At 39.5% G+C, this 26,083-nt stretch overlaps 1 protein-coding gene across 13 annotated transcripts in view; it reads left to right on the top strand.

Moving 5' to 3' along the window:
* mgat4c (mgat4 family member C) overlaps positions 1-26,083 on the top strand; it is a 384,199-nt gene that overhangs the window by 47,461 nt on the left and 310,655 nt on the right. For 12 of the 13 annotated variants that reach the window (XM_048549098.2, XM_059652473.1, XM_059652471.1 and 9 more), the window contains exon 2: positions 6,062-6,102. The gene's annotated coding sequence lies outside the window, so the exon portion shown is untranslated. Of the gene's footprint in view, positions 1-6,061; positions 6,103-7,090; positions 7,140-26,083 lie in introns of those variants that run through there. The other variant, XM_048549096.2, reaches the window with a different exon arrangement.

Below are 26,083 nucleotides of genomic sequence, written 5' to 3'. Positions count from 1 at the left end.
AGGAGTGGCCAACACAATAGAATGTAAATTCTTTCTTCTCTTCCATTAAAATATACTCATCAATGTGTTAAAAATAAAAATCTGGTGCAGTTTTATTGACACATCTGAAAATGGATACATAACAAAAAAATTAATATTTTGATCACTATGTCTTTGTAGCTATTTGAAAACTAAAATACTACTCCAAACTGAGTTTATTTTGAACAAGTATCTCTCCTGAAGGAGATAAGGAATAGCTGATCCCCAACAATGGAGGAGCAAACTATTGCAGATTCTGGAATCTGAACTGAAAACAAAAAAATGCTGGAGGTCACAGCAGGTCAATAGCATTCATGGAGAGAAAGCAAGCTAGCGTTTAGAGTCTCGATGACTCTTCGTGAAGTGTGGAGGGGGCAGCATTTATGCTATAGTTGGGGGGGGTGGCTTGGAGTGAACGGTGCTGGAGGAGAAAAGATGTTGGTAGTTTAGATTAAGTGATTGGAATATGAGAAAGGCAGAATAATGGTGTTTCTAACAGCGGGACTGGAAGGAACAGACAGTCCCACTGGATTGGGACAGGAGTGAGAGGGTTACACAGAATGTAACAAGTAAAGCCAGAAGAAAGGGAAGGAATGGGTTCATAATTTGAAAGTGTTGAACTCAATATTGAGCCAGAAGGTTGTAAACTGCCTAGTTTGAAGATGAGATGTTGCTCCTCCAGTTTGCGCTGTGATTCACTGGAGCATTGCAACATGCTGAGACAGACAAGTAGGCTTGCGAGCTCCCACTATTGCATAAATGCTGCCCGCTCTACACTTCAGTTCAGCTCTGAAGAAGAGTCATCTAGACTCGAGACGTTAGCTTGCTTTCTCTCCATGGATGCTGTCTGATCCATTGTGATCTCCAGCATTTTATTGTTTTCAGTTTCTGATCTCCAACAATCCCTCCATAACTTGTAATGTTCATTCCCTACTACAAATGTGATTGTCTGAAATTTTCTTTTCTTTTAGCTCGACGTCGTGGTATATCGTCCTTGCTCATTAGATAGCATTGTGCAGACCCACATTTTTTCCAAATCTTTTTACTAACTTTTTAAACAGGTTCTTCCCCAAGACTTCCAAACAACTTGCTGTAAGATTTTTTGTGTTTTCATTACGGTCAATGGAAATTAAAATGAATTCACCTCTACCTCTAATACTACACCAACCCATTGCAAATTTATTTTATTTCTTACCTGCCATTCAGTTCCGCCCTTGCAACATGCTCTAAGCTAGTTCTTTCTCTTGAGAGTGTGCAATTGAGCTTCAAAATGTTAGTTACTTTGAAAGATTCAGACCATTTGATTTTGCTTTGTATCTTTCTGATACCATGTCTGAAATATAGAATCTTCTTTTTATTTAGCTGCAGAAATTATATTTTTCTTGCTGCAAGCATCAAATGCCATTCAGTAATCAAAATAGTTTGTAAGTGGTTGAAAGTGAACAAACAAACTTAGAGACATAGTCTACTAAAATGTGGGAAAATAGGTGTTTTGATGGTCTCATTTGATTTCCTTAAGTAAATCATATTTGTGTATTGCTGAAAAAGACACATTTTATCATACATCTTGCACTTATCAGGACAATTCGCAAGAATGCCAGTGTTACTGGATTAATTTAAGGCATATTTAGTTTTCATGCATAAGGACAACTTAATCATCTTTTCCTTGAGAAAACTGCTGAGCCACCACATGAATATAATTAGCTATCAGCTGAAAGGAAAAAGATAACAGGGCTGCTAGTGTTAATAAGAGGTCAAATCTTACTTTCAGCTGAAACTCTGGGGCTTTCACTTAGCTTCTGGCATTGGTAATTGAATCTGACATCTGTTCTTTACATCAGCATGTGAACACAGCTGGACAGAAGACATCTCAAACAATAGAAAAAATTCAGTAAACTTTTAACAGTTTCTGTAGTGCTACTCAGTAAAATAAATAATGGTGTTTTTAATCCATTAATACATAACCTTGGCTTCTTTATGACCTGTCGAATAAGAAGTATTTAGTTGCAGTTAGAAAAAACTGTGCTGTTGGATGTCTTTATAGATTGAGTTGTACATATTTTCAAGTCCTTTGTAACTGTACTATCATTTTTGTGAATGTGTTAAATATAGAAAAGTCAATCCTCCATTATGACATTCATCATCCTCACTGTAGTTATGACCCACTCACTATGAGTCTTAAGAATTAAGTGAATTGTTTTCCGTAGAAAGTAAAACTTCTTGTTTCAGAGAAAATGAGAATGCACCATTTTGTGCAAGTCAACATACTCTGTCACGGTACTTTTTTTAAAAAAATTTCCTTATACGGTATATCCCATCGTGATACTTGCAGGTCAAGGAAAAACAAATAAATGAATGGCAGTCACGATTGCTCATGTTAATGACAGGATTATGAAAATTGGCAAATAAGTAGTCGACATTTATTGTGATTTGATAAAGTCAAAGCATGTTATTCAGATTTTCAGTTTCTGTTGGTGGAATTATTAATGCACCATTAACTGACTGATTCTATCCATTAACAATATTATTAGTTGGCTAATTTTCTACTTTCTGGTTTCTAATTACATTTTCATTGGCTTTAGAAAACAACTTCACTGATATTTTTGTAGATTGCAATGCTATTTTTTATTAATTGAAGATTTATAAGCAAAATATAATCCTTTAGTAGTGTATGTTTTAAACATGTTAATTGTTCTATGTTATCCTTTATTACTTCCAGACTGGTCATATCCCTGGTAAATTCTTTATTGAAACTTCCCAACATCAAAGGAAGCAGACTTCAATGTACCTACCAAGCAATCGTTGAGACATTCACCAATAATTGTGACATAACTCCATGAACCACTCTGAGGCCTTGCTTTCTGCTTCTATTCCTGCATTTTTTGTTGAATGCAAAGATATTCTTAGTTTATTTACTGTTTCAACACTCACTCCTTGATACCCCTTATCCATGGGCTTGTTTGTCATGAAGGCTGGAACCATGTATCCCATTGCTTTTATCATATTTTCTATTTTCAGTTTACCTTCCAACTGAAATTTTTAAAAAAGATTCTCACTGCTGTATCTCTGAACTCATATCTTTCTTCAGCTTCTCCATGTTTCTGTAACGTTATCTTGTCCATGAGGCCCACCACCTCTTTTGCCTCTATTTCCACTAAACTGATGACTACATTGTTTACTTTCCTGGTGTCCTTGGTAGATCTCATTCCTATAGGTTGTCTCTACTCAGGCATTCTGCCTCTGTCTTCCCCAAGTGCAGTAGTCAACCTTCTCCTCAGAAGACCCATCCATGAATTTGCTGTCCTTATAAGCTATGTTGGCTTCACTGACCTATCTTTCCTGTGCTGTCAATATGTTGTTGCCTGCCAAATACATTCCTTTATTAGAATCTCTTCAATCAAATTTTTACACCATAATACTGCTAAACTTGTTCCAATCATGATCATAAATGGCATCCTCTGTGATCATGCTACACTATATCCTACTCAGCCATTGAAGTGGACTTTCATACAATGTGGCCAAGCACACCATTTCTCTTGCACACCTTCTCGTCTATTGTCCACATGAGTGTGATTAGCTTCATTTACCTCATGCCTTATACAGTAAATCATAGTTGCAGGATCTCTGGCAGTGGCTACTCATCCTGCTCCAGGGTCTATTCTTGATCCTCTCCTACTCTTCATTAAGATGGTTCCCTGGGTAGTATCATCTTAAGTGTTTTGATATGTACAGCGACATCACCCAGCTATACCCATCCCCTGCTAGTTCTGTATTGAAATTCAGTTTGTCCAGCAGCCAGTCCAAGATGAAGTGCAGTTTCGTCCAATGATTTACCGAGTCAAAACCACTTCCTTTCCCAGTTGCACAAACCTAATTCTTGTGCCATCAATTGCATTCCAGTATTGGACCATTGCCTTTGACTGAATCAGATTGTTCACGACTTCGCTATCCTACTTGACTCCAGACTATTGTTCCCATCACCATGTCTTTTCCTTCACAAAGTGTCTCCCCTTTCACCTTGACAAAATCACTCATTTTTATCCCTCACACACTTAAATCCTTAGCCTCACGTTAGTCACTTCTACATTCAACTCTCCCATCATTTTCTTGGCGCTCCTGCAATCTTACATCCTCTGTAAGCTGCAGCTTATTCAAATCCTCTGTTGTTTGCATCTCACCCCACACTAATTTTGACTCACCCATTGCTGCTGTGACCAATGCTATGTCAGGCTATGAATACTTCATTTTAAATTCCATCCTTGGGTGGCTGTCTGTGTGGAGTTTACACACTCTCCTGCATCTGCATGGGCTTCCTCCGACAGTCCAAAGAAATGCAGATTAGGTGGATTGGCCATACTAAATTGCCCAAAGTGCCCAGGGATGTGCAGGTAAGGTGGATTAGCCATGAGAAGTGCAGAGTTACAGAGATGGAATAAGGGAGGTGGATCTGGGTGGGGTGCTCTTTGGAATGGTGGTGGAAACTCGATGGGTCAAATGACCTGCTTCCATGCTGTAGGGACTTTATGATTCTATGAAATTCTAACCTTTGTCTTTACAATTTCAGGATATTACAAATTCCTACATCTGTGGCCTGATATATATAGCCTTCCAAGATCACTATCTTCCTCCAATTCTACCCTCTTTCAGGCAGCACAGTGTCCTTGCCCCACTATTAACAGTGATATCTTCAGCTGTCCAGATCTGAAAATCTGGAACTGCCTTTGTAGCCACCTCATCTTCACTTTTTCTTCTTGCATCATCCTTAAAACCTATTTCTTTGACCAAGGTTTTGTTGCATCTCTCCCCTTCGCTCACTATCTTATTCTTTGATTTTGTAACCACTATTGGTCAGATACTTTGGTGAAGAGCATTAATGCATTTACTTTTCTAATCTAAAGGCATTACATAAATGCAAATTGTTGTTAATAGTGACCCAAAATAAACAAGCTTTAAACTCATAATAATACTCCATATTGTCCATGAATGCTAAAACAGAATAGCTGGAAGTTTTCCAAAATAGATTGGATATATAACTGTTAGTCTTGAAGTAGTATAAAAGGAAGAGTATGGAGAAGAATGGTTTTTCTACCTGCTGATGGCTGCTTAGCAACAGCACAGTATTTCATCAGTTTGTAATTTCGCTCAAAATGAAATGCGTGTGGCCTTGACTATAGTGTTATTCGTCTTCATTATAATTTTGTAATTTGAGTTGTCAAGTCCACAGCAGCTGCATGTTGTTTGTTAACTCTACATTTAAATCTCGACTAGGTGACACATTGTCAGGAAAATTGTATGGCCAGCCATTGCACATCTTCAGCGGAATAGTCTGAAAAACAGAAAGTAACATAATAGAAGAATTCAGCTCTGGGTTTACTGCAAGAAGGTCACAGCTCCTGGCTAATGATGATTTGTCTCGATTACTAGACAGTACAGTAGATTACATTCATATAATTAACAGATGGATCATACTCTACCCTTACCCTTTACTGGATTGGTTCTTGAATGTTTTGATTCCTTTACTCTATTCCTTTCACGGACAATAGCTAACTGAATCAAATCCACTTTTATTTTACATTAAAATGAAAGTTAGTAGCAATTAAATGTCAGTGATCATTGTTAGATTTGAATAGGTAAGCCAGCAAGAACAGCCTAGTAAGGTTTTTTTACATTTAAAACCTGGAATTACAGCAATTCATTAGCCAGGAAGATAATACTTTTGCCTTTTTGTGCTGGCAGTGAATGGGTTAACACATAGGCTATAGGGGACATTAAGAGAGGCTGTTGATAAGGCTCACACTCAAATGCTAAAAAATGCCTTGGTTGTTTCTAAAGGATAAAATGTGCCAAGAATGGAACTGATTTGGGGAATGTGGTCTAGGTAGTCACCTGTTAAAGGTCACATTCAAAGATATAAACAACAGACTAGCCAAGATCTGTCAATGCCCTGTGCCATTTATTTGTGCGTTTTTTTCCTAAATACAAGACGCTCTTTCCCAAGGTATTAGTCTGCACTTCTAATCCAGTAATTTTTTAATCATTTCAGGCGCAGTATTTGAGGTCATTCCATGGTGAGGCAGGAACCAGGTAAGAAATAATGCAACAATTCAAACTGTATCAATTTGTGAAATAAATCTTGGACCAAACATATAATAAATGATGCATTGGCTTATAAAATTAAGAACAATAGACTTCACTGCCTTATTTAGAGCATATTCCTTCATGCCTCTGCTTACATTTTACTACTTGTTCCCAAGAAATAATTTGTTAAAATATTTTTAAAAGGCAATACATTAATTATTATTAAACAAAATAAATTGACTCTGCTGATTTGCTTTTTTTTGACTATGATTTTGTCAGAAGAATTTTGAAAGAAATAACCCCTGGAAAAGATTTCTCATGTCTCTGTATCATCTTCAGATTAGCAATGATTATTTCATTACTGCTCATAAGACAAAGTAGAAGACTGTCAGGCATCTTAAAGTACAGAAAGCAGCTTGCTAACTGTGTAATAGGCAGATGAATTCTGCTTCAGAAGACAGTTTTACAGCTTAATTTGCTGTTTGTCATATTCACTTAAATAATAAAGGGTCTTTTTCATTCTTTATCAAGAAAGCCAGCAATCACCTGATGGGAACTCAGTGAAGTAGCTTGCCATTTGCTTTTATTTCCAAGAAGGTGAAACAAACTCAATGTCTGCAGTTAAGAAACTCTGGAACAGAACTACTCAAACATAGCTGCCCACAATTTATCTCGGGTTTTTGCTGTTCATCTGTTAGTGCTCTTTGTGCAATAGAGCATTGAACTGCCATCCTTCGGGAGTAGATTCCTTCCAAGGAGATGCAGTATGTGTTTATTTAGAGTATTTGAATCGCCCTGAACCTCTCTGCAGTGAACTAGGTAGAGAAAATGTAATCTTGAGTCTAATCAGAGCACAGAGCTTTTACAGGCAGTAGTGCACAGTAACCAATTTACACCAGCATGTTTCACACGGTGGATTGTGATTGGGTTGAGCTATTTCAGCGAGACATCCACTGATACATTCATGCTCATAAGTGATGTGTCAGCTGAGCCGCAAAGTTGAAAATATGTTGAGAAACAGCCTGACAGCTTGAAGGAATGAGGTAGGTGGCAAAAATTCTGGCAAAGAATACAGCAAGGTCGTTCAACTTTTAGCTTGCGGTGTTGAAGCTCAGAGCAGGGAACGTTTTCGATTGTTATAACTGGCATTTCTCTTAGCTGGTTTGATTTATAAAAGGCATTTGACAGGATCACATACAATAGATTGTGTAATAGAGTATATATTTTTTGACAAAGCTGCTAATTTGTGAAACTTACTGTATGTTGGGGAAACAGGAACAGTTGGGAGCTGCTTCCCGATATAGTCTATATCAATACAGCCCACTTTCATAACCAGAAAGATGTTATCTTTCTAAATTCATTGAAACAAAGCTTCTAGTCCTCTATATTTTAAACTTCATTATATTAGTATTCACAACACAAATGTGAAATGTAATAAAAGCTGTAATGAATAATTCAATGGATTATTATCACTATGGATTGAATTATTAGAAAACTAATGTGTAGATATTAAACAAAGTCAGTGCAGTAACAGCCACTACCACAGTGTGTGTTTGTATAAATCACTAAAGTCTTAGGATGCAAATAATATTTTCAAGACTACTTCTGTTATGTTACTTGCCTTTGAAAAATGGTATCAAAATGGGGATGAAACAGTGTTGAATTAGTACAGTTGAATGTTGACATATTTACTTGCACACATGAAGACTAAACATAAACATTTGTTAGATCCAAATGACCTAATGCAGACTGATTTCAATTGTGAAAGTGAAAAGCCTCAAACAGGCATTCAGTTTCACATTTGCTTATGCCAGTGTTCTGTTTCAGATATTAGCCCTAGGTACTTCTATTTCTGCCCTCACCAATATGGAGGGTGGTGTGCTTTGGATGTGTAATGAGGATGCAAGCCTGACCTACTTTATTGATTACTTAGGTGGCCATTTTCTGCCTAAAAATAGGCACTGTGCCATTGAGTTTTCAGAACATTATGCACCAACACTATGAAACCTGACTCAAAAGGTTTGATTTTAAATCTCAGATGGAAAAGCAGTATACTGATAGCCAGGCCCAGGGTGCTCCATGGGGGTCCATGGGGTAGTGACAGGAGCATATTTTATGGGCTGGGAAGAGAATCTGGTCAGGGACTGTGAAGAATCTTGAAACAGAGTAAAATAACTCCAGAGGCTAGTATCCCATCCCCAAGTCACCCTTTACTTACACTTGAACAATCCTGGAACTTTAGTACTGCTCTTCAGAGTCAGGTTCCAGAATGTCAGTATCGCTAACACTCAACCTTTTTTATCTGTCCAGGGCCCCTGATTAGACCACATTAACAGCCCCAATCAGGGAATTCATATTCCATGAGGTCCAGCTGGTTGACAATCAGTACATGGATGATGCCTAAGGTTTCTTTATAAGCCTTGGAGGAACAAATCTAGTGATTTCTTTTAGGATGAGGATGCATGATAAATTTTCTATTTTCAAACATTTTGAGGTATGTAAGGTTATTGATGAAGAGAAGCCACTTGGGGTGCTCTGCATATTGGTGGTATCTGACCTGGTGACTATCTTCACTTTTTCTCACTGTGGTCAACAATAGGCTTTAACTTAACCTTCATATCCAGCAACAAAGCTTTTCCATCCTTCTTCATCTCCTCATTAATTTCAAGCCTTCTAGCAATTTATGATGTATTTTCTAATGATTGTATTTCGGCCCTCTAATGTGTGAAAGGCAAAATTAGATTTGTAAAGTAGTACACAACATCATAATGATCAGACCATTTAGTTTACCTGAAAACGCCTGGGAGTCACAACAATTGCCAAGTTTTTGGAATTGATGAGATTTCTGAAAGTGTGCACATGTGGATCACATATGGATTTATTTGTGAAAACCAGCTAAGGTGATTTCCCATCAACTTCCTCTTGCTTTTTATTTAGTGCCTACAGCCAAAAAAAATGCCCTTTACAAGATCGGAGAGGTTAGGGAGAAGTAGAACTACGTACACTGTTCAGACGCAAGTACCTCTGCTGAAGACTGATCAGTAGCACAGTCTCCATTATTGGTTCTGTCCGAATTAGAGCTCAAATCCTATACTTCTGACTCAGTGACAAAAGCAGCAATTTTTTGAAACAGAAGCATCTGTGGAGACAAAGCATAGTTAATATTTTGGAACCAGTGATCATTCTTCAGAACTAGTTCCGTTCTGCCAGACCTGCTTAGTTTCTCCGGCAATTTCTTTCTTTTAATTTCAGATTTCTAGCATCTTCACTTCTTTGGTTTACATTTGGCTCATTTGCAAGAATGCTTCCATTGAGACATGGGTCTCTCGGTTCTAACCTGAGTTTGCAACTGGATATCAACCGAGTTAGAGGTCATTTTCCAATCTCTCCTCACTGGGTTGGAGTGGGACTCAAACTCCTCACCTTTTAACTTAGATACCAGAATGCCACTCTAATCCCCATATCCATTTTGGGATTGTTTCAAGTTTAAACAATGTTCTAAATGGCAATTTAAAATAATTCCCAAGAAGTATGAGTCAGCAATATCAAATTCTTGCTGTCAAGCTTCTGAATTATCAGCTTGGAAAAATGAAGTACTCAAAACGGAAATTCTGATCTCAGGCAAGGCTTGGGATGGTGGTAGGATGTGTGCTGGGCTAGGCCTTCAGCTGCTACTGGCAAAGAAGCTTGTTCCTTGCTTAGAATATCATGTGCACGGGAAACTTCTGAGAGGGCTAAAAGCTGCAGAACTAGTGTTGGCACAATGTAACTAACATTGATTCAACGCTCTTCTTTGTAAACTTGCACTGCAGAAGTCCAGTCAACAGAGGACATATGTTCATTTGTTCTCAAGAGGGACTCAACACTTGTGTTATTGAAAGGGTTCAAAGCCAACTTGCAAGTGAGGTAATTTAGAATAACTTTGTCTACGCAGAGCGGCTGATGTTCCCGTTTTGTGAGTTGCTTTTGGAGCTCTCACAGTGAGTTGCTCTCACAGGGAGAGCAGTCACCGCACCCTTACATGCTTTGCTGACCTGTTCCGATAAAGGCTGCATCGTGGTGAGGGAAGTAATGGCAGTACCTTTGGATTTGCAGAACCGCAAGGCAACAGAGGCTGTAGAGAGTGCAATACATTCTGCCAAGTTAGAGTTGGACTTTCCTTTACTCAAAGACTCAAAGGAAGCTGCCTGACAGGACTGCCAATGCACTCAGCTCCCGACATGTTACCTCAATGAGGTCTTCAGATGAGTTCCCTGAAACAGAGCCCTGTGGTGAACTGGCTCACAAACTGTGGATGTACCCCATTCAAGCCAATGACTCATGCATACAGATTTAGTCAAACAAATGCCATATAACACCAATTCATATTACACAGTTTCCTAGTTGGTGAATGGGAATGTCAAATCAAGCAATGAAACAAATTTCAAAGTGGTGTGTCATTGCACTCTCTGTTCCTCCTGAGATAGTCGTGCTTTACCAGGCAGCAATTACTGAATGCCTGGAGGCAACAAAACACCAAAGGTGATGGCCAGGATAAGGAAAGCAAGCTTGGTTTGGCGTGAAGAGGAAATCAGGGGTTTCACACCATCACCAGCTGTTAGCCCATTATTCCAGAAAGCAGGATAAGAATGAGTTGGGAGTTGAGAAGGGATAAGGCATGGACAGATTATCAATTTCAATGTTCTCAGCAATTCTCATTGCCACAATCTCTGCCATGATGGACTCTTAGGTGCATCTCCTCTGCAGGACTCATGAGATACCAATGTCTTTGTTCCGTACCAGAAATGCTTTGTTCCATTCTGGTACATTCCATGTAACAGTGCTGAATGTCAGTAATCAGTTGCCTTGTTTGAATCTGGGTGTCTGCCCCAGTTGAATAGCTGGAAGTACATTGAAGCAGTTGGAGCTAGGATTGAGACCTGCTTCACTGGAATGAAGGCGGGGTGTGGAGGCCAGTGAGATGCAGCATCTGAACATTAGGTGTGAGCTCCACATCCCAGGGGCTGCAGTTGGATGAAGGAGACATGGTGCATTGAGCAGTATGACTCGGTCCTCTAGTGGGTGAGAGATGTCAGTCAAGATGCATTCACTTGGCCAGGCATGTGGGGTAATTCAACTTCTTGCATAACTGCCAAGTCCTTGCAGACGGAATTTTGGAATTGGCCTTCCAACCACCTGCTCCCTATCCCTTCTGTGAGTGATGTTTGAGGATCTCCTGGACTTCCACAGATCATGGCCTCTTTCCTCGCGTCCATCACCATGAGAGCACAGCCAGTGTGAACTTAGGAGTCTGCCACCTCCCCGATGTTCAATTTCCTCTTTAAAAGAAGCAGCCTGCCTTTAAGGAAAACAGATTGGAAGCAACATTATTATTAGGATTTGATGCTCAGCTCCCTGCTATTACACTCAGTCAGCAGCTTTGGCCCAGTGTGAACAAATGCTACAATCACACAAATGAGAAGGCAGGACTAACTTTGTGTGTTGCATATGTCCAGGTTAATGGATGTGGGCAACTCAGAAATTGTGAATGCTCCCAAAGCTGACAAAAATGATGAAGACCAACTTTTAGCCCAATATGCCTCCAGATTTGGCACAAAATATAAGTGATTTATTATATTCAAACTTAGAGCAATGATCCAGTCCTCAGGGAGAAGATGCTAAAGGGTATCTGTGACTTGACAGTCTTCCAGCATATCTGCTCCATTGGCGGCTAAGGTAACAAATCTTTACATTATTCTATTTGGACAAAGAAAGTTAAAAACAAGTTTCATTTTGGAAAATAGTCAGATAATGGAAAACTCAATGGTCAAGGTCATGACAGTGAATTTGCATTTGCTGAGTTGTAATACCTTTTAACTACTTTAAATTATAATTATTATCTTTAGACTGAAAATCCGGAATATTGGCTGGTTAACATATTTCTGGTAATAGCATTGGAATAGCACCGCACATTGGTGTTCTTTTTATGAAGGAATATAATCCAAATCTTTTTTGAGAGAATGCGTGGATCCGCACAAATATTTCTTGAACATTTAAACAAAGGAAATTTTCAAAAGGAAAAGGCATTGGGTACAACAGCAACAATGATGAACTTGCAAGGAACACAAACCTTGGATGGAGACATACAGACCAGAAAATTTTCAGAGAGGGTTTACATGGCCCAGTTTACAAGTGGAATAAAACCATTGCGTTTTATTGAACTTAGCTGAAGCTGAAGTAAGGAGATTTGGCAAGGTTTTCTTCAGGGCTGGGGGTTTGCAGGCTGGATGAGGGGCAGATAACAGTTGTGAATAGGGTGGGGAATAGTATTTGCAAGGGGCAACATTGTAAAACATGAATGGAAATGGAGGGGGTGTCAGGATCATCCTGGCTTCAAGCGGAGACAGTGTGTGACCACATTTGGCTTTTTGTATGCCAGAGGCTGGATGGGTAAGTGGCCAATTGCAAGTTCATATAGATGGCTCGGGTGGGGGCCCGGGGAGATGTCAAGCCTATGGGTTATATGAGATGGGCTACCAGGAAAGGGATTGAATGTCTGGGGGCTCATTTACAGGTTGAGATGGAGGCTGCAAGTCACTGGCCATTGACTGCTCACTGTGGTACCACACCTTCCATTGTAGTGGTGCAATGGTGGCTGCACTTATAGTAAGCAGGATACATGCTTTAACCTATGACGAAAGGACACTGCAGAACCCACTGGTGACAGGGCTTTCATAGGATAAAAAATTTCACTAAGATCAATATATTTTACTTGACAGAGACTGGCTGGGTCTCTAACCCTGGAGATACAAATGCATTGCATCTCCTGTTTGTGTGTTGCTACTCTCCTCTCCAAATGTGGTTAACAACTCATACATATGAATGGTTTTGGACAAAGAGGCTGCAAAGGAATATGGATGAAAAAGGTGTAATGTCTCGGCAGAATCCATTGCCCCATACATGCTTTGTCTATATCCCTGTTAGACACTGCAGCTGACTCTCACCAGACAGTACATCCTGTGTGGCTGTGGAGTTAGGCCTCATGCTATAACAATATCTCAGGCTGCACACAGTAGGAAAAACCACTAGATTCGAGATGAAATCGGTGATATTTTTAATAAGTGCAAAACACTGTTCAATGCATTGTCACCTATGCCACCAACCTGCCCTCACTAAGTTGTCTTCCTCCTCTCCCTCCTATAACAACTTCATGTCATCTCTGAATATGCAGCTGGCATAGAGAAAGCCTGCTTTATAATGAAGCTCATTGCCCCCGGAGGTTTGTTCAGGTGACACGGAGGGTACGCAACTTCCAAGGATCAGGAAGGTCTGAGGAAGCGTGGAGGTGGAAGACCTTCCACCACTGGGGTGCCCTGCACAGGCATTGGAGGGGACTGCATGTGGTTCTACCTGTGGCTGAGTGACTCCTGGAACTGTCCTGAGGATCAATAGCTGGGGTGATGGAATGTAGGTGTGTTCATCTCTCTAACAGACTCTGAGGGTTCTGCAACACGTTCATGGCGACGGCTAGAGAGTTGTGTGACTTGCTGCAGTTTCTGGGCAATGAAGGCCATAACAGTCACAAACCTGTCTGCTCTCCTGTTCCTCTCGATGTATGTGGATGAAGTCCCTGAATGTTGACTGCAGAACTGTGAAATTCCTTCTTATTCAACATGCAAGGTGGCCTTAGTTCCTTTGATTGTCTCTAGGTCTTCCTAAAACACCTCCAGTTTTTAAATAGGACTTCACTCAGGCAGCCGTTTTGTAATCAAAAAAAGTTGAGCCAATCTAGGTGAATCTTTCTCAATCAATCTTGCTCCATCAGTCAGTGGTAACTGAACCAGGCACTTCTGATAAGAGACCAGAACCAAAGTTGTACCCTTAATCTGCGAAGGTTCCCTGGTATAGGTTGTCAGTCTAGCCTAGATCTTACATAAATTTGAAGGTTGGAGATCAGAGTGAATTTTGTTAAAGACTGGTTCTGAAACCACTGAAAGGGTTTCAGCCACTTTTAGAACCAGTTGACTGTTTAACCAGATGTTTATTTTAATGGGTTCTGATTTGGATGTTGCTAAGCAATTTAACTGCTCCAAACCAGATGTAGTTGAACTTTCCAGAATGTGCACTCTCCTGGATACTGGCCTATGAGTTCTCATGCTCCATATAGATCTTGTAAGACTCTTTTGTTAACTTGAGTTCGTATAACAGCAGCAACTACAATGGCTTTCCAGCACAGATGCTGAAGAAAATTTTAACCGTTCAGCCAAAGCTTGGCTTTGTTTTGTTGTGGGCTAACCTAGGGTCCTTCTGTTCAGGATATGTCCTGAGTGAGGCGATGAAATTGCCTTCACTCGAGTGGTGTTCCCCAAACTCAGTAGAACTTGTGAGTGTGTGCATTTCCATCAGGATGTCCTGGAATTCATATGTTGCACCTGCCACGTATTCTGATGATAAAGCCAGTTGTAGTGCCTGTTTGAGGTCCAGTTAGGCTTCAGCTAGCAGGTGTTTTTGCATGATATCATCATTAATCCCACATACCACTCACGTACCACTCAGTCTTTCAGCATCTCATTAAAGGTTAACCCAAAGTCCATGCCTCTGTCAGTCACTTTAACCTAGTCAAAAATCCTGATACAGATTCCCTTGGCTCTCAAATTGCCGAGTAAAACATCTCAGAATTAGAGGAAGTTTAGGGTCATAAAATTCATTAACTAAATCCGTCAACTTTTGAAAAGCTTTAGTATCTGGTGCCTCATGGGAAGTTAGATTCCAAATAACTGAAAAAGCTGTGGGCTCACAAGCTGTCAGGAGCTACTCAAACTATTCATTGTTTTTCATCTGCCCCAAAGTCATTTGCCCAGAAAAAGTAACGTATTCTTTCTACATATTGAGCTCAGTCTTCAACGCCAGGATCGAACAAGTAAAACTTCCCAAGTAAAGGCATGATGCCAGGAATGCTTATCCTAACTCAAAGATGGCTGTTGTGAACTAATAAATTTTACTGAAATTAGGTACAACAGCAGATGAATAAGGGATAATGGGAACTGCAGATGCTGGAGAATCCGAGATAACAAAGTGTGAGGCTGGATGAACATAGCAGGCCAAGCAGCATCTCAGGAGCACAAAAGCTGATGTTTCGGGCCTATTTTGTGACTAATGGATTGGGAAAGACTGGGATGGGAGTTGGTGTGGCACCACTTGGAAAATTTCTCACCCTTTAGGTGAGAAATCTTTTGTAACATCTTTGTTTAACTTTTCGTCAAAGTCCCAAGCCAAACAATAGTTAAACTGAGACTGCAGAGACCCTCGACCCACCCAACATTGAGACTTTGTGATCCGAAAGCAAAACACCTCTAATTCAGCAAAATATACAAACTATTAACCTTTAAAATCTCACTAATTCAAAAGTCTGGACTTTGGAATTGATTGAAAAACAATTAAAGACATGTTGGTTCACTTTAAAATGGCTGCAAAAATGACCTCACTTGAAAATAGGAACACACAGGAATATACAAAGGAATGTTTGATGGCTACCACTGGTGATGGCATATGGAAAAGGGTATAAAAGAGCTAATTAGCTGGACATCAAAATTCACCAAATGAAATATATTGTCCACTATGACATCTTCAACAGTTACCACATAGGGATGACATCTCTCTACTACAAGTATTGCTGGAACAAAGATTTAAATCTGAAATTCATTTTGCAAGTTCAAGGATTTAAACCCCCACTCCCCCAAAATCCATGTCAAAGAATGACAGAGAACTCTACCAATGGACCCAACAATCTGTTAGTAAAAATGGACAGTCCCTGTTGTAGTCCAACAGCCAGGTTTTGCCCATTGAAATCTATCAAGGTATTAGAAAGACATTTAAAAATACAAAGTACTGGACAGTGATACAATGGCTGATTTCTGATGAAGGTTTTTTCTGATAAAGGATCAAGGCCCAAAACATCAGCTTTTGTGCTCCTGAGATGCTGCTTGGCCTGCTGTGTTCATCCAGCTCCACACTTTGTTATCTCGGATTCTCCAGCGTCTGCAGTTCCCATTATCAGTGATACAATGGCTGTTACCTACAGATACATCCAGAGGACCAGTTGGAATTATGCACTGGAACCAAGTATTTCAAGAAAGGTTCTGAAAGGATTTTGGAACCAATGATGGAGGAGAAGCTGCTTTCCCCATTTGTTTAATGTCTGCTTTTCATAGGACATTGCTCTGACTGGATCCAGGAAGCCATTTAATCAACATCGGCCTCAGGTTAAAACCTTCTGCCTTACAAGCAATCGAAGAATACTGAAGCATATATTCTTTATATCTCCTAACATGTCTGATTGTATTCTTCTTTTAACTTTGTCTGTGCATGTGTGAGTGTGTGTGTGTGTGTCTGTGCATGCGTGCGTGTGTCCACGTGTGTGTGCGCATGTGTGTACGTGTGTGTGTGTGTGTGTGTGTGTGTGTGTGTGTGTGTGTGTGTGTGTGTGTCTGTGTGTCTGTGTCCTTTATGGTGTGGACCGATGATTGCACAAAGGCAATATGCTCCTTTTTTTGACTTTAACATGTAATAAATTTGACCTTCCTTTGACTTGAGGGAACATTACAGGTTGATTCCTTTTTGCTCATAGCAAGAATAGCTACCTACATTTTTTTAATTGGAGAGATGTAAAGTATTGTGCAAAAAAAACTAAACCCCTTTCAGTGACCAACGAAGGAGGTTGAACAAAGGAGATCAAATCACCACTTTTCACCTGATTGTAACAAAGACCAGATAAAAGGGCAGATTAGGCAATTAAAAACCTGTAATGAAGTTGCATGTTGTGCAAACAAGACATATTCCCAAAAGAAGTAAAAATTGGAGCTCATTTTATTGGAAAATGAATAAACAGACGGTTGCTATGAATTGGAATTTCCCACCAGAAATAATGATGAAAGCAGGGTCTACAGTATTGTAAGTAGTTATATATTTGAAAGGCACTTAAAAGAGTATGGTGAGAAAAATAGGCAGAATATAGAAGGAAGCGGATAGCTTTTACAGAAATCTGACAAAACGCTGTTGGCTGAATGACCTCCTTGATAAAATTTTCTGTTTCTGAGCAAGCATTAACAGGTCAGTTTTTCAAAGCAATCGCATGAATTCTACATTGTTTGCAACAATTAGACTGCAGAAACTCTCCAAGGAGCTATTAATTTTTGTGTGTCAACCATCAAAATTGAGAGGTATAACCCTGAAAAGATCTAATAGCTATATTATTACACAAATGCGTAATGCATTTATTTCAAATTCCCTTCTCTGCTAGTTTACTCAAGCCATTGATTGCATTAAACCTCAACAGATTGCTCCAAAAATTGGGAGAGGAATTTTAAACAAATGCATTAAGCATTTATAGAACAACGTATTCAAAATGATGAGGAGCCTGAAACTGTGAAGTAGCAGTGAGATTTCGGCATCTGTTTATAGAGATAATTTTTTAAAAATAGCACGCAGATACAAATATTAATTAAAAAGATTGGTGGAATATTAACCCTCTCATCAAGAATGTTGGAAAGGAAAGGCTGGAAGCTGTGTTCCAATTATATAAATCCATGGTTAAACTGCACTTAGAGTGCTGTGTTGATTTCTTGGGGCATTTAATCTTGGAAAGGAGATATTGATTATAAGGACTACATCAATACAGTTGTGATAGCTGTTATGCCACATATGAAATGCTATACAGTCCTGAATCAGTTCTTCTGTATATCTGAGAAGGCTTTGTTGTGGCCAGAGTGTTCATCTATCGATGAATCACAAATAAAAGTCAAGTAATTTATGTTGTTTCAGACATCGTTCAACACCAGATTTCCACATTTTCAATGGTAATTCGCCAATGACTATTAAGAACATTGACTGGACATATATTTTGTTGTGATTAAATAATTATGGAAGATTTGGCTACAGCATGAATATTATGCTTCAGCTTCTTTCTCATCAAGATCATCTGGATATACAGATTTGACCAACTGATGTGTTTGGAATTTGTTAATTTTCTTGTTGTGGACCTGTTTAATGAGGAGTATATTGTCACCTTTGTATTTCAACTCAGTGCATCAAGAAACCATAATGACGATTTCATCATTTTGTTTCTCTTGTTAAGCTATTAAGCAGAGATCACAGTTCATGCAAGGTGAGCATTTCTATATTAGTTTCTTGTAAGATACAGACTGTTTTTATTCTTTCATGAAGTGTTGGCATTGCTGGCGAGATCAATATTTAATGCGCAAGCTTAATTTTGTTTCAAGAAGTGATGGTCTTCATCAACTACTGCAGTCCGTTTAGAGTAAGAACACTTACAGTGCTGTTCGAATCTTAGAAACAGAGAGAATAGGAGCAGAAGTAGGCTATTCAGCCAGCTCCACAATTGAACATGATCATCTGTACATCATGCTCCCATGCTATCACCATACCACTTGATACCTTTGGCTTCTAGAAATCTACCAGTTTCTGTTTTCAATAGAGTTCAGATGAACTAGATTGGGGGGTGGGGGGTGGGGCGCATCTCATAGAGACTCATTAAATTCTAACAGGGCTAGACAGGGTAGATGTTGGGAGGATGTTCCCGATGGTGGGTGCGTGTAGAGCCAGCAGTCATAGTCTGTGGATTTGAGGTAGACCATTTAGGATGGACATGAGGAGACATTTCTTCACCCAAAGAGTGGTGAGAACATAGAACATAGAGTAGTACAGCACAGGCTCTTTGGCCCACGATGTTGTGCTGACCTATTATCCTACTCTAAGATCAAACTACCCTGCTTCCCCTATATTTTTCTATTGCCACATGAAGTATTTGATGCCAAAACATTGAATGTATTAAGAGGCAGCTAGATGTAGCACATGGGGCAAATGGATCAAAAGTAATGTGGAAAAAGCAGGATTAGGCTGTTGAGTTGGACGATCAGCCATGATCGTGATGAATGACTGAGCAGGCTCGTAGGGCCAAATGGCCTTCTCCTGCTCCGATCCTCTATGTTTCTACATATTCAACAACTTCATTTCCACATTGTTTTGTGACAGAGAATTCCAAAAGTTGACTACTCTCTGAGTGAAGAAATTTCTTGTCATCACAATCCAAAATGGATAGATTAAGAGATGAATCATGAGTTATGGTCTAAACGCAGGAAAATGGATGTGAGCAGTGTGTCTGATAGGGTAGACAGTAAGAGTTATTTTCCTAGTATGATGCATCGGCTTGCATGAGGAGGCATAGCTGCAAATTGAGGGGTGATAGATGTCAGAGGCAGGTTCTTTACTCAGAGAGTGGTAAGGGCGTGGAATGCCCTGCCTGCCAATGCAGTTAACTCAGCCACATTAGGGACATTTAAACAGTCCTTGGATAAGCATATGGATGATGATGGGATAGTGTAGGGGGATGGGCTTAGATTAATTCACAGGTTGGCGTAACATCGAGGGCCGAAGGGCCTGTTCTGCGCTGTGTTGTTCTATGTTCTATGATCCTATTGAATGGTGGAGAAGACTCAAGGGGCTGAACAGCTTAATCCAGTTCCTACTTATTATTGTCTCATGGTCTTATGGAAATGGCCTGCTGCATATCCTAAGACCAGGACAACTTGTTTTCGAACAGGCAACATCATTCCTGCAACCAGTCTATGGAAACCTCCCCAAAACTTGTAGGTTTCAATGAGATTCTTTCTCATTCATCTAAGCTGCTGTGAACACAGGTCCAGTTAACCCAAACCCTCCATAAACAGTAACCCTGCCATCTTGGGAATCACTCTAAGGAGCCTATGTTGCACTTCCTCTCTGGCAAGCATACCTTTTCTTTGGTAAGGGGGCCAAAATTGTACATTGTCATCTCATCAAGTCTCTGTATAACTGTAATTTGATTTCCTTGCTCGTGCACACTAACCCTCTTGCAATGAAGGCCAAGATGCCTTCCTAACTACTGGGCTGGCAGGAAGAGAGAGATCTCAAAGAATTTAATCGAGTGACAGTGAAGGAATGATGATACCATTCCAAGCCAGAATGGTATGACTTGGAAGATAACTTGCAGGATTCCCATGTACCTACTGCTCTTATTCTTCTAGGTGGTAGAGATTGCATGTTTGGAAGGTACTGTTGATGCAGCCTTGGTGAGTTGTTGCAGTGTATTTTGTATCTGGTACACACTGCTGCCACTAATGGAGAGAAAGCATATTGAAGATGTTAGATGGGGTATAAGTTAAATGGGGTCAAGGACAGTGTTGAGCTTGTTGTTGGAGCTGCACCTATCCAGCAAGAAGAGAGTATTTCATTACAACCCCAAATTGTGTCTACTAAATGCTTTCTAGGATCTGGGGAACCAGAATGTGAGTAATTTGCTGCAGAATTTCAAGCTTCTAACCTACTCTTCTAGTCACAGTACATAAATGGCTGCACAAGTTCAGCTTCTGATCAATGGTAATCACATTTCCTTTAGGGAGGGAACCTGCCTTCCTTACCTGGTTTGGCCAAAATGTGACTCCAAACCCACAGTGATGTGGTTGTCTCTGAACTGCCCTCTGGGCCATTACGGATGGACAATAAATGCTGCCCTAGCCAGCAACGTCCTCATCCCTTGAATGAATAAAAAAAAACAAGGATATTAATGGTAAGGGATCCCAGCAGTGGTAATGGCTTTGAAAGTCAGGGGATGATGCTTGCAATCTGTCTCATTGGAGATGGTATTTGCCTGGCACTTGTATGCTACAAAAGATACTTGCCCCTATCAGCCCAAGCCTGAATGTTCCTGGTCTAGCTACATTTAGACATAGATAATGACATCCAAAAAACACAACCATCTGCCTTGTGCTATTCATGAATCCTGCCAGTGTAAAGTAATACTGGCAATGCCCCACCCTGCAATTCCCATCGTTTTCAGTTTTGCTGAAGCAACTTGACGCCATTCCCAGTCAACTACTGCCCAGATACTGATGAAATACCATTTGATAGAACTGTCAATGACACTTTTCATCACTTTGCTGATGGTTAAGAGTGCGCTGATGAGGTGAAGTTCAGCTGTGTTGGCTTTTAGTGCAAAAGATAATGGGTAATTTTTCACAATGCTGGGCAGGTGCCAATGTTACAGCCCTACTAGCCCAGCTAGGATAGGAGGTCTGGCTGGTTCATGATAACAAGTCTAGAGTGCTATTGCCGAATGCTTTCAGGGTCCGTAGCTTTGTAGTATCTAATACTTTTAGCTGTTTCATAACATCATGTGGAGTAAGGTGTATTGGCTGAAGGCTGGCATATGTGAGGTTGGGAACCTCAGGAGAATTCTGAAATGGACATCCACATCATAGGCATAACTGAAGATGATTAACATTACTGTATATTACGATAATAGGTTGAACATTTCTAAGTCAAGGCAAATTTCATTCCTAGTAGATATTTTTGTATTTTGTCAAGTACTCATTTTCGAAGAGGTATGAATAAATATTAATGGACTGTGGCAAAACTGACAAAGATGTAATATCTTCATAATCCTTTGACATAGGATAAAATGAAGTATTGGGTAATGATAACTTACTTTATGTCAGTTGAAATGTGTGATTGTTTTGCTATTCACAATAAAATAGACCCACTTGAGTGAGAGGAAACGTAACAGTTAAACGGGAATTAAAAATGTGAAGATGTATGAATCTGAATTAAAACGAATAATACTGGAAAACGCATGTAAGCCAGGCAGCATCCGTGGACAGAGAAAAACAGCTAATATTTCAGATCAATGACATTTTATCAGTTTGTTTGATAATTTTGTTCAACAGCTCTTTTAAGTTTACAGACGTGATCCCAAGTCACTGGTTGCACATCACTTCAATTTTCCACCACATTCCTAGTCTGATCTTTCTGTTCTTGGCTTCTGTATTTCTGAATTCTCTTTTGCTTTATGTTGCTTGCTGTCTGATACAATGAGTTTTCCCAATGTTTCCTGTTTCTAGGAGTTAACAGTTGTTGACTGGAAAATTTGAGGGTTTCTTCTGAATGATTCGGAAAGGCATGTTGTTTTATGTTCTAATGTCTTTATAAACTGACAATGATATGAATATAAAAAAGCCCAGGTTTTTTTTTGTATCACCCTGACCATTATATCAAATACAGGTGCTGCTTTCATTTCTTGGCCATTGCTGTATATTCACGTAAGTACACTTGACATCCAAACAAGTAAAATGTTTTGGAATTAGTGTAGCTTTGTGACAACATAAAGTGTGATTCAGTCTGATTATACTAATAACATATTCTTTGGCTTAGAACCGTGCAATCTGGATGCAACAATTCTTGCTAAAGAAAATCTCTTACAGCATTCAATCTTTGAGGTGCTTATAAGACCACAACATTTCATAGTTTCTTAGTAGCATTACAGGAATTTTTTTAAAAATTCTCTCTTATCAACAGTTGTTTCATTTCTTCACTTTGTGTTTATTATTTCTTTTAGCTTTATTTAATAAGTATGATGTTGCCCTAGATTAAGAGTTATTCAAACCTTTTAAATTTCAATTCACAAGTCCTGACAAAAACAAATTCCAGCAAAGCCATATTAGATTCAAAGAGCCTAATCATTAGAAATCTTAGAATCAGAGAATCTTTGCCTAAACAGAAGGAGATTTGTCAAAATTCATGGCAGAATTCAGTGAGAAGTCCAACAAAGCCGATCTTGAGAACAGATTGCTGCATCTTTGATCCATGTGTTGATTTGCAAGGTGAGTTTCTCGCTAGGCATTGGTGAATTGCCAATTAAAATAGATTATTGCTTGTTAAACAGTTTATTAATGCCACAACTTGCCTCATTAATGTTCAGCTTCCTTTCTTACCAAACACACCAGATCAAGCCTGACATTGAAAGTTCTTCACTTAAAATTCAGAACGGGTACTTCAGCTTACATTTGTCTGTGAGGAGGGCATGCTCCATGGGCACTAACCACACACACACGTGTCTTGTCTATGGATATTGACATCCTACATTTCCCAACTCCTACAATCCTCATAGCACTTTTCTCATCCATTTGCAGGATACATAACAAACACAGACTTGCATAACAAGACTCAACAGCAAATAGCATTGAAATGCTGCTACAAAAGGACAGCGCATGCATGGATAAGCATCCATATTATGTGTCAGACCAGGATGCATCACAGAATAATTCCTTGCAGCATTATTAATAGTACATGCTTTGAACATGCATGGAAACTTGTGCCCCCCTCTGAGGCATAATTAGTGGTAGGAGCATTGAATTGGACAGGTGGGTGGAAACTCTGCCACCTTCCTGCTTCCAACCCAGTTCAATCTTGGCGTGAAAGCCTGCAGAAGTCCAACTGCCATTAGAGATGCTCATGTGGAAATTAGTGCTGACTGGCACAAAATGGGGCAGAACTGGCATAAGAGGCAACAAAGGGGCTACATCACATATCTATGTCTACCTTTCAAGGTCCCTGTTGCTACTACAAGAGTCCACCCTAGCTTTTCATCCTGCATATGTGACCAGTATTTTGACTTCATCAGCATGATTGTGAAGAAGGGTAGCTCAATTAATTTTTAGCTACCAAATCGGCACAAATAAATTATACAGTGAAAGAAGACTAGCAAATAATCTATACTTCTTCGTGAGCTGGCTAGTCATCGTACAGAAGTTTCAACACTGTGTTAGGTCACATCATCAGTGCGGCCTCTGATGAAACAATGATGTTTTACTCTGCTTGGTATTTATATGATCTGGTCTGTAAGTTGGGTTATGTCATTTTCAGTTCTGTTCTGCATGGGTATATATATGGTTGTTTGTTTGAACCTTAAGCTATGCTTCTGATTTTATTCAGCTATTTTATCAGTGCTGTAAACGAAGCCAGAATTTAGATTGGTTATGATCGATGCAGAATTCCAGGGATTAGAAACAGTAGCAAGCATGTAGCTCATTGAGACTTTTTCACCATGCATTGAGATTGTGACAAAACTGTGGCTTTTGCCGCATACCCCTTGATTAACAAAAAGTGATCCAAAAATAATTGATTGAGTTTCAGCTGATTTTCAAATTTCTACCAAAGTTGGCGATGTTCCTCTGCAGCCAAACTGCTACTGTGTGGACTTTGAGTTCCACAAGCACCAATGCTTCTTCTCTCCGTTTAAAGACTTTCTGAGGAAATTGTGCCCAGTTCAGCGACTGACCATTTCTGTGAATGTCACTGGATACATCATAGATCAAGTGAAATGCAATAGAATCTGAGATAGTAGGAACTGCAGATGCTGGAGAATCTGAGATAACAAGGTGTAGAGCTGGATGAACACAGCAAAGCAAGCAGCATCAGAGGAGCAGGAAGGCTGAAGCTTCTGGCCTAGGCCGAAGGGTCTGAAGAAGGGTCCCGACCCGAAATGTCAAGCTTTCCTGCTCCTCTGATGCTGCTTGGCCTGCTGTGTTCATCCAGCTCTACACCTTGTTCTCTCTGCAATAGAATCTATCAACTCCACAACTTCCCCTTATTCTGAACAGAAAAAAGATACAAAAATGCAAATGAACTTCCTGTTTCTTCCCAATATAACAAATTAAATTTCTCATTGATTGCAATTTTTTTTCCTGAAATCTTGCACTTTTTGACGAGAGGCACCAGTTAACTCTCCAAATGAGCTATTCGTTAGATCTGTCCCTATTCCTCATTTTCATGTGACAAAGGTATCCATTTGAAAATCTATTCAATCTGTCGCTCATGATTCTTTCATGAGACATGGCAGATCTGCCCTTGTCTACATCTGAAATCCATCTGTCATCCAGATCTTTGTCTAGGATCCAGTCTGATGATTTCTTGCTTTGCCATTTCCATTTCCTTAACTCGCAAATCTTCTTACCCTTCAGAATACAAATATATCAGAGAAATGAGCATAAAGGCCTGCCTTAATAATCAGAAAAGAGAGATCATAAAAAGCCATTGTTTGCTCAGAAGAAGTTATTATGTGGAATGCGCAGCCCTTAGCTTTTACATGATACAAATTACTTTCAAGGATAAGAAGCATGCATTCTGCTAATGTTAGTGATACTTGAAAAGTGATAGGATACCATCTCAATGGAAACATTTCCTGTTACGTGATTTGGTCTGTTATTAGACAGTTTCCCCAGTTAAATTACAAAACCAAATCCCTGGCCTTCCAGGGAATGATTAGAAAAAAATAGGCCTTATCAACTTCTGAAGTGTGAAAATTACTATTCATTTTACCCTGTGGCACATGCAATTTATTCTAGAATTGATTTTTTGCTGCTGACTAAATCTTTAACGCTAAGTCTGGTTAATGTTTGGAGCGATGTGATCACAATTTTAAATTATATTCTTGTCTTGCTGGATACAATTGAAAGCAGAAATTACCACTGCAAAAAGGGGAGATTGAAAAAGGCTTTTCCTTTTAAACCAAGCAGATACTTCTATGGATTGATCCAGTAACATTTGATTGATGTTAAACTTAATTTATTCCCAAGATAGTGGTACTGACTTTATAGGTAACTGAAAGGTATTGGGAAGGGCTGATGTTGCAAACTAATCCAAAAGAAAAATTCGAATGAGAGCCTTCAACATGAGTGAGATTTCATCCAATGAGATCAAAGTCTTCAGCATCTTTTTTATCATAATTCCTCGACTTCTGAGTATACACCGTTGCAGGATACATGGTCAGATAATTAATTTGAATGGCAGGCACAAGATCTTGCAGGCTTACCTAAACTCCAGGTCGTGGCTAGGCTCAGGTCTCGGCATTGGTAGCTGAGCATTCTAAATGCTGGAACGAAGATAAGACTTTAGGCTTTAATATCAGGATGTTTTCTTATTTTTTGGCTCTTTTTTGGACTTTTTAATTTTTTTTTAAATTCCGGTTTTGTAACCGGGATGGCTCTGGGGGCTGGTGACTTTGTGCACTTTTCACTGAACTCATGTATTTCTAGACTTGAGTACATGTGACAATAAAATCTAATTCTAAGATCTCGGACTTAAACCTACATAGAGATTACCCAAGATTTAAGCCTTC

The sequence above is a fragment of the Stegostoma tigrinum genome, chromosome 18 (assembly GCF_030684315.1).
Source record: "Stegostoma tigrinum isolate sSteTig4 chromosome 18, sSteTig4.hap1, whole genome shotgun sequence".
NCBI classification, from domain to species: Eukaryota; Metazoa; Chordata; class Chondrichthyes; order Orectolobiformes; family Stegostomatidae; genus Stegostoma; species Stegostoma tigrinum.
The sequence above is the reverse complement of the archived record's forward strand: the minus strand, read 5'-3'. Positions and strand labels throughout refer to the sequence as shown.